The sequence below is a fragment of the Cetorhinus maximus genome, chromosome 8 (assembly GCF_964194155.1).
Source record: "Cetorhinus maximus chromosome 8, sCetMax3.hap1.1, whole genome shotgun sequence".
NCBI lineage: Eukaryota > Metazoa > Chordata > Chondrichthyes > Lamniformes > Cetorhinidae > Cetorhinus > Cetorhinus maximus.
The window spans coordinates 14,883,732-14,892,812 of NC_135886.1; positions in this window are offsets into that span (position 1 = coordinate 14,883,732).

Genomic DNA, 9,081 nt, shown 5'->3' on the forward strand with positions numbered 1-9,081 from the left:
ACTGCGTCAAGGTCTTCATCGTCAACTGCATCCCCCCTTTCCAGCGCAAGATTGTGCAGAGCACAGCATGCTACCACTATCACAGAGACACGATCTGGGGAGTACTGGAGTGCGCGCCCTGAGCGGTCCAGGCAACGGAAACGCATCTTGAGAAGACCGATGGCTCTCTCCACCACAGCCCTTGTGGTGCCCTGGCTCCCATTGTAGCGCTCCTCAGCTTCTGTTCTTGGTTGGCAGAGAGGCATCATGAGCCACCTTCTGAGGGGATAGCCCTTATCACCCACCAGCCAACCATCCAGCCAAGCCAGAGCACTGAAGAGCCCCGGCACCTGGGAGTGTCTGAGGATGTAGGCGTCATGGGAACTGCCTGGGTACCTTGCACAGACTTGCAGAATCTGCATCCTGTGATCACACACTATCTGCACGTTCATGGAGTGGAAACCCTTCCTGTTGACGAAGGCACCGGGCTCACCTGCTGGCGCCTTGATGGCCACATGTGCACAGTCTATTGCACCCTGGACACGGGGGAAACCAGCAATGGCCGCGAAGCCTCTGGCTCACTGTGCCTGACTTGCCTGGTCACAGCGGAAGTGGATGAAGGTCAATGAACAGAGCGTCTGTAACCTGCTTGACACAAGTGTGGACAGCTGATTGAGAGACACCGCGAAGATCACCCACCGAGCCCTGGAAGGAGCCGGATGCATAGAAGTGGAGGTCAACTGTGACCTTCAGAGCCGCTGGCATGGCGTGTCCACCCACACAGTTAGGGGAGATCTCAGGGCCAATCATCTGACAGATATAGTTCACTGTCCACCTTGACAGTCAGAGCCTCCTTCGGCACTGCACCTCAGTCATATTGAGGTAGCTGCTTCGCCGCCTGTATACCCTGGCAGCAGGATAGTGGCGTCTTCTGCGGCCCCTTCCACCTTGGACAACCTCTTGGCCCTGCACCCCTTGTGCCTGCGCCTGGCCTCCCAAAGGTGGCTCCCCTGGAGGCTGATTGTCCACTCCTGGCCTCCTCCTTATTCTATCCCTCCCTTCCTCCTCAGAGGAGCTGCCTCCAGTGGAGATGTCAGAACCCATACCCCCAGGCTAAAGGGAGGCCTCCAGAAAGCTGCAGGCCCGATAAAGATTACTGTCTGCAGACTGCTGAGCTGAAGCTTCAAAGTACAGAGAAAGCTGTTGGAAATCGATCTGAACTGCTAACAATCACACAGGCAAGTTTAAAACACTTTCTGCATTAACTACTTCAGATAAAACATTGACAACCCCTCTGAGCCCACATATCCCGCCCGTGGATGAGATTTGTTAAAAAATCAGTTACCCGCCTGCCCGTTGGGCCTGTGCGCTGAGGCGAAGATCGCACGAGCTAAGGTCTTTAATTAATGGCAGGTGTGCGCCGCACTTCATAGCGCGCCCGCCCAGCTAAATATCGTGATGCCGCACACTGACATCGGGACGCTCGCCCAACATCAGCGCACGATATTTTAAGTGCTGACGCACCACCCGCACGTCAGCCATAAAATTCTGTCTCTTGTATTTATTAGTGGGTGTTACGGCAGAATGACCATTAAATATATTCTCTGCTACTGATTTGTTCATACTGAAGAACTAATGACTGGTACAATCATTGGAACCTTTGTTCGAAGGCTTCATGACAAACACATTGATTTGTAAAATGTAGGTTAAAAAATATGCCTGGAAACGATAACTCTTTAATCAAGTACACCTCTAAACAGATTGCACACATTGAGCAGCTTGGACTAGCCAATGATATATTGCGTGAAGCTGTTTTTCAATTCCTTGCATACTGTAGCAGAGTTTTTAAAAAACCAACACCACGTTAGGTTTCAGATGAAAAATGTTTCATTTTCCATATTACCATTTGTTTGGATGAAAGATTAAACTGAGATTTAATTTGCTTGACCCAGTGGTACCCATTAGTAATCCCATGTCTTTATCTAAGAGCAGCGAGGGTTTCTCTTTTCTTCTCTTTCTTTGGTTTGTTATTTGAATTCCATGATCCTGGAAATTTGTAAAGGGCTGATCTTAGTTTGTTGGTGAATAAATCAAAATCGCAACTCTGAGTATAAGGCTTGATGCATATGCATATCAATAAAAGCATGGACTTAAAACTTTATACAGGGCACTAAGGTTCCAGAATACTCACTTTAGCAGCTATGTAGAAAAGAGCTCAGGTACTGTCTTGATGTTAATTTGACTGCTTCGCATTTATACTGTTCCTGGTGGGAATTTCGCCTTGCCTCCCCTATACATTCCCACTTACATTCCACATTCTTCTGTTATGTCTTCTCTGCAGCTGCACCTCTTTCTCCTAGACACAGTGGTTTAAGATTTACATGAAACTGCAGCACAGAAACAAGCTGTTTGGCCCAGTTGGTCTATACAGGCTTTTACATTCGACTGAAAACTCCTCGCCCCTCCCGCTCCCGACCCTTCTTCATCTTACGCTTATAAGCATATTGTTAACTCATTAATGGCTAGAAACAAAGGAATAGGAGAAGGCTGTTTAACCCCTCAAGCCTGTTCTGCCATTCATTGAGGTTTTGGCTAATCTGCTAATCCCATATCCTGCCTTGGCCCCTTATATCCCTTGTTTATTATCTTTGGATAACAAAAATTGATAATTTATCAATCCATGATCTATCTCAGATTTAAAATGAACAATTCAACTGACACCAATTGCCATTGACAGCAGGCACATGGGAACACCACACCTGGAAGTTCCCCTCCAAGCCACTCACCATCCTGACTTGGAAATATATCGCCGTTCCTTCACTGTCACTGGGTCAAAATCCTGGAATTCCTTCCCTAACAGCACTGTGGGTGTACCTACACCACATGGACTGCGGCGGTTCAAGAAGGCAGCTCACCACCACCTTTCAAGGGCAATTAGGGATGGGCAATAAATGCTGGCCTAGTCAGCAACACTCACATCCTGTAAATTAATTTTAAAAAAATAGTGGCCAGGAAACTTGAGAAAGCTCCCATGCTTTCCTTCAAAATTGTGCCATGGGGATATTTACGTCCAGCTGAGAGGACAGGTGATGCTTCAGTTTAACATATGATCTAACCGTGCAGCACTCCTGCAGTTACATTGCATATAGCAGTCTGGATTTTATGCACGAGCCTGTGGAGTGGGACTGCAGAATCAGAATTTCATGGACTCGGAGCCACGAGTACTACCGACTGAAACACAGCTGGTACTGTGAAGCTATTGAGAAAAAATATGTGTTACAACCGGGATGGGAGGAGTGCACTGTCTCTAGTTTCACTACTCCACGGGTCACAACATACATTTAATGATTTCTCCAGCTAGCTTTATGGCCAAATATGTGCTTTATCTATTAATCTCAGAATGACCACTCAATGTCCTGGTTTCTTTAATAAACAACAAAATTATTAGTTTGTTATAAAACCAGACTTGTCAAGCAGAAAGGCAAACATACAGCAGGAAAATGTAAGTATAATAATTACTCTTTCTAAATACCCTAACTCTCACACACACATACACAAACACACCAACCAAAAAAATAATAAAATAAAATAGAGGAATTCTGCCAAATGGTTAAAAGCCAATGGTTCAAGGGTAAAGGATAGATGGTGGAGTCCTTGAAATGGTGTCCAGGTTATATGGTTGATGTCTTGGCACTACTTCTCAGGTGGACTTTGAGGAAAACTTGTCATCAGTCAATTTCAGAACAAGAGCATCTTTGGAGCAACTTCCATTCACTTTTTGCTTTGGACTGGGTCAGAAGCTTCAGGAGCTGTTGCCTTCTTTACCCAAACGGTTGACTCTTCTTGTTTCATCCAAAGCAAAAAAGCCTGCCAGCTTTTAAAACACAGTTTCCCAAAGCCATAAACCACCTTGTAAACAGTCCACCAGGGTCAAGAGGTTTCCAGCTTCTTTAAAACTGCTTAATTCTTGTAAAATGCCGTCTTTTCCAGGAACAGTGGCAGCCAGAGTCCTCGCATTAACCCTTGAAGGCACAGTGTCTTTTAAAAAACACAAATTCTTCCAAAATATTCTTAATCCTTGAAGATGAACCATTTTCTGTGATTAAAGTGTTTTTGGCGTACCTAAGTGTTGAACCTGGATCTCACAAATGCTCATGCTGAATTTTAGCACAATGCATTGCAAAGGAGAAAAGTTTGTTTTACATTTTTGATGTGTGCTCTGTGTTGGAAACTGAGGTTAGGCTATTAGTCCCATCTAGTGGACATTCTCAGCCAGAGCATTTAAACAAACCTGTTCATTCCTTCTATGTGGTGAAATAAAGGATTTGGATGTGCTGCTGCCAGGGTTGAGTGTCCAGTGAGTAGTGCAGCAAATGCCCGTCCCTGGAGTCTTGCCTTCCCCCAGCTCACAATGATTTGGACAAGAATCAAATTCCTGGTTTCTGATTGCGTTGATGAGAAAAGAGAACAAATACTGGGTAGAATTTTCCCCCCGTTGTGGGGGCAGGGGAGGGGTGGTTGTGTGGGGGCGGGGGCAGGTGGGGACCCAATCGGCGCCCCCAATCAGGTCCACGCCACCATTTTACGTGGGCAGGCCAATTAAGGCCTGCCCAGCGTGATGCACGCCCAGAAGCGCTGAGTGCTCCCTGTGCAGTGGGGAGGGGGGTTGGGGGTGTGTTCCCTGAATTGGGGCCTGTGCTCTTTCGTGCACGCGCGCGAAAGATCGCACAAATCTCCCTGAGGCACAGAGCTGCCTCAGGGAGATTAGTTTAAGTTCCAAAAATTTAATAAAGGAAAGAAAAAAATTTAAGACATGTGCCCTGATGTGACAGTGTCACATGAGCTGGGACATGTCAATGAACTTTAATGAAAAAATTTATTTAATTTATAAACCTTTCATGAAACCCCATTCCGCCCGTGGATGAAGTTCCATGAAAAATGTGAAGGCTGCCTGGGCTCTTCGCCTGCCCCCCAACCTTAAGGTTGGACGGGCAGCTTTCTCAATAGGCTTAATTAGATCATTAATGGCCTTAACAGGCCTTTGACAGTTCTGTGGGCACGCAGCCAACTCGCAGAACTGAAAATCTAAATGACACGCGGTGACATCGGGACGCACGCCCAACGTCACCCCGCGTCATTTTATGCCTTGGCGAGCGGGCCCTGCCCCCGCTCGCAGAGCCGAAGATTCAGCCCGCTGTTTCAGTGGAGATTATGATGGTCTCTTCATCTCTTATCTTTTTCCCCTTTCCTTTGTATGCAGTGTGACTCGGTTTCCTCACTGAGCAAGGAGATTTTCGGTTCGAACACTACATTAGAACTCAAAGACCTGATCTAGGCTGAAGCTCATTGCTGTACTGAGGCAGTGCTGCATTGCCAGAGGTATCGCTGTCCCTTAAGTGAATCCCTGTCTACCTGTCCTAGTGTTTCAGTTGGACTTAAGAGCCCTCAAAGGCCGTGTTTACCCTGGCCACCATTCCTCCTATGATCAATGCCACCAATAAAACCAAATTCCTCCCTGGTCTCACCCTTCCCTAACTCTAACATCCTGCAGCCCCCCCACAATATCTGGGCTTTTACAATTCTGGATCTTGGCATGTATGATTTTTTAATCACTCTACCATTGGTGGCCATGCCTTAGCTGCCTGGGCCCTAAGGTCTGAAATTCTCTCGCTAAACCTCTACATCTCTCTACCTCTCTCTGCTCTTTTAAGACCCTCCTTAAAACCTATCTCTTTAACCAAACTTTGGGCCATCTGCCCTAATATCTGTTCTAATATCTCGTAGCTCAATGTGAAATTGTGCCTGGTATACGCTCCTGTGCAGTGCCGTGGGATGTTTTACTCCAATAAAGGTGCTATATAAATGCGTGTTGTTAACGTATCATTCACTTAATTCTTGTATGTGGGATTGTGCTGCTGTGTATATCTAAATCACCGCACATTAAAGCAACACATATGTGAAGCACTTTAAGATATAATGGACTGGTCAGGTCAGCAGAAAAATGGTAAATGGAATTCAACCCAGAGAAGTGTGAGGTGATGCATTTGGGGAGGTCAAATAAGGCAAAAGATTACGCAATAAATGGGATGATACTGAGAGGTATAGAGGAAGTGAGAGACCTTGGAGTGAATGTCAACAGATCCATGCAGGTAGCAGGACAGGTTGAAAAGGTGGCTAAGAAGACATATGGAATCATTTTGTTTATTAGCTGAGGCATAGGATATAAGAGCAGGGAGGTTATGCTGGAACTATATAAAACATTAGTTAGGCCACAACTTGATTGTTGTGTGCAGTAATGGTCACCACTACAGAAATAATGTAATTGCTCTAGAGAGGGTGCAGAGGAGATTTACGAGGATGTTGTTAGGACCGGAAAATTGCAGCGATGAGGAAAGATTGGATAGGCTGGGGTTGTTCTCCTTGGAACAGAGGAGACTGAGGGGAGATTTGATTGAGATGTACAGAATAGTGAGGGGCCTGGATAGAGTGGATGGGAAGGACCTATTTACTTTAAAGGTCGGTGACTAGGGGGCATAGATTTAAAGTAACTGGTAGAAGGATTAGAGGGGAGGTGAGGAAATTTTTTTTCACCCAGAGGGCTGTAGGGGTCTAGAACTCACTGCCTGAAAGGGTAGTAGAGGCAGAAACCCTCTCAGCTCATTGAAAAGGTGTCTGGATATGCGCCTTAAGCACTGTAACCTGCCAGGCTACAGGCTAAATGCTGGGAAGTGGGATTTGGCTGGGTGGCTCATTTCTCAGCTGGTGCAGACATGATGGGCCAAGTGGCCTCTTTCTGTGCTGTAAATTTTCTATGATTCTATGTGTCTAAGAGACATGATCATTTCTTCTACAAATCAAATACTTCTCTTTTAATTTATTGAGGAGTTAATACGATGCTTTTGCTAGAGCTATGAATGCTGGGAGAACCTTTTCTCCAGGTTACTTCCTTGTGTGTTGCCTGTGGCTGAGCTTGGTAGCACATTTACTTCTGAATTACAAGGTTCTGGGTTCAAGCAACACTCATGGGCTTGAACATAAAAACCAAGGCTGCTACCCTGGCAAAGTGATGACGGTGACCTAGTAATTTAGAGGCCCAGCCTAATACTCTGTGGACATGGGTTCAAATCCCATTATGGAAGCTGATGAAGTTTAAATTTAATTAATAAATCTGGAATTAAAGCTTGCCTCAGTACAGGTGACCATGAAACCATTGTCATAAAAACCCACCTGGTTTACTAATGTCCCTTTAGGGAAGGAAACCTGGCCTACGTGTGAGTCCAATCCACGACAATGTGGTTGACTCTCCACTGAATTGGCCTAGCAAGGCATTCACTTGAAGGGCAGTTAGGGATGGGCAACACATTCTGGCTTTGCCAGCGACACCCACGTCCCATCAAAGAATTTTTAAAAACCCATTGGAGTACCAAGGGTGCACTGCACAGCCTTTTGGATGAGATGTTAAACTGAAGTCCTGCTCATATGGATGTAAATGATCCCATATAACACTATTTTGAAAAAGAAGAGGGGATTTGTTCCTGGTGCCTTGGCCAATAATTATCCTTCAATCAATATCACATTAAACAGATTACCTGGCTATTATCAATTGCTGTCTGTAGGAGCTTGCTATGCACACACTGGCTGCCACGTTTCCTACATTAAAATAGTGACTACACTTCAAAAGTACTTAATTGGCTAAGCACTTTGAGACATCCAGCGGTTGTGAATCAATATTTAAATGCCTTTCTGTTTCTTGCTTTCTCTCATGCTCGAGTGTGAGAAACTGTGACACTATGATTTACTAGCAGAGTTGAGGCATTGCAATCGTCAGACAGGAGGCTAGGAGATCACAGTTAGATGTGTGGTATGGTCCTTCATGATAAGAGAGAATTGCTGGACTTGCTCACCATTGGCATGATTCAGTACACTGAAAACAGAGGAAGAATTGCACGAGGAACAGACAATGGATAGAAAACCAAACCAAGATTGATAAGTAACCAGTCAAACCTAAGCACAGCACTGCAGCAGCAAGCAGACTGAACTGGAATTTCTGTCTGGTGAAGAGTCAGCTTTCAAAGAGTTAACACAATGAGAAAATAAATCAAGCAGAAAATAGAACACATTTCCAATCGCACTGTATTCACTAATGTTAATGGGAGTGAAACATATGCTCGTGAATCTATTTGCATTCAGAAAATATGCCGCCCCCACGGGCAACTCCTGTGCAATTTAAATACAATTTCAATAACTGATTAACTACATCCGGAAGATGATATACATGCTGGCTACAGACTGAACACAAGATGCACAGGCACATATTTAGTGTGAAAGAGTGTGAGAGTCAAATTAGATGCAGTGAATCAGTCCTGAGGATCTTGTCTTGATCTCATCCCTCCCTAGCTCTGTAATGATTCCCACCCCTGTAATGCTCTGAGATCTCTGCACTCCTCCAATTCCAGCCTCTTAAGATTCCTGTTTTTAATCGCTCCACCATTGGCAGCCATGCCTTCAGCTGTGTCCGCCCTAAGCTCTGGAATTTGCTGCCTAAACCTCTCCATTCCTCACATACAAACATACAAATATACGGGCAGAATATTGCGCTCGTCTGGCGCGCGCACGCCCAACCCGAGCAAGTGTAAAATGACGTGCGATGACATCGGGGGAGCACTCACGCAATATTTCGATCGCCGGGCATTTGCAGGAGTCGGCAGTGTGCCGGCCGACAATTAAACGGTCTTTTAAGGCTCTTAAGAAACTAATTGACTTGAATTTTTCGCTGCCTGTCCCACCGTTTGGTTGGTGGGCGGGCAAAAAGGCCAAGCGGCCTTTGCATTTTTGGAGAACCCTCAACCACGGGTGGGAAGAGGTTTTGTCTAGCGATTTAAAAAAAACTTTTTGCACTCATATTTTACATGTCCCTGCTCATGTGATAGAGTCACATGAGGGAACATGTTTTCATTATTTTAAAATTCTTTAATGATATTGTTAAGAATCTTCAGCTCCCTGAGGCAGCTTTGTGCCTCAGGGAGCCTTTACTGCACGCACCCGCATGCATACACGAATATCAGCACTCGCGCTCCTCTGGCCCCCACTCTAGCAGCGCTG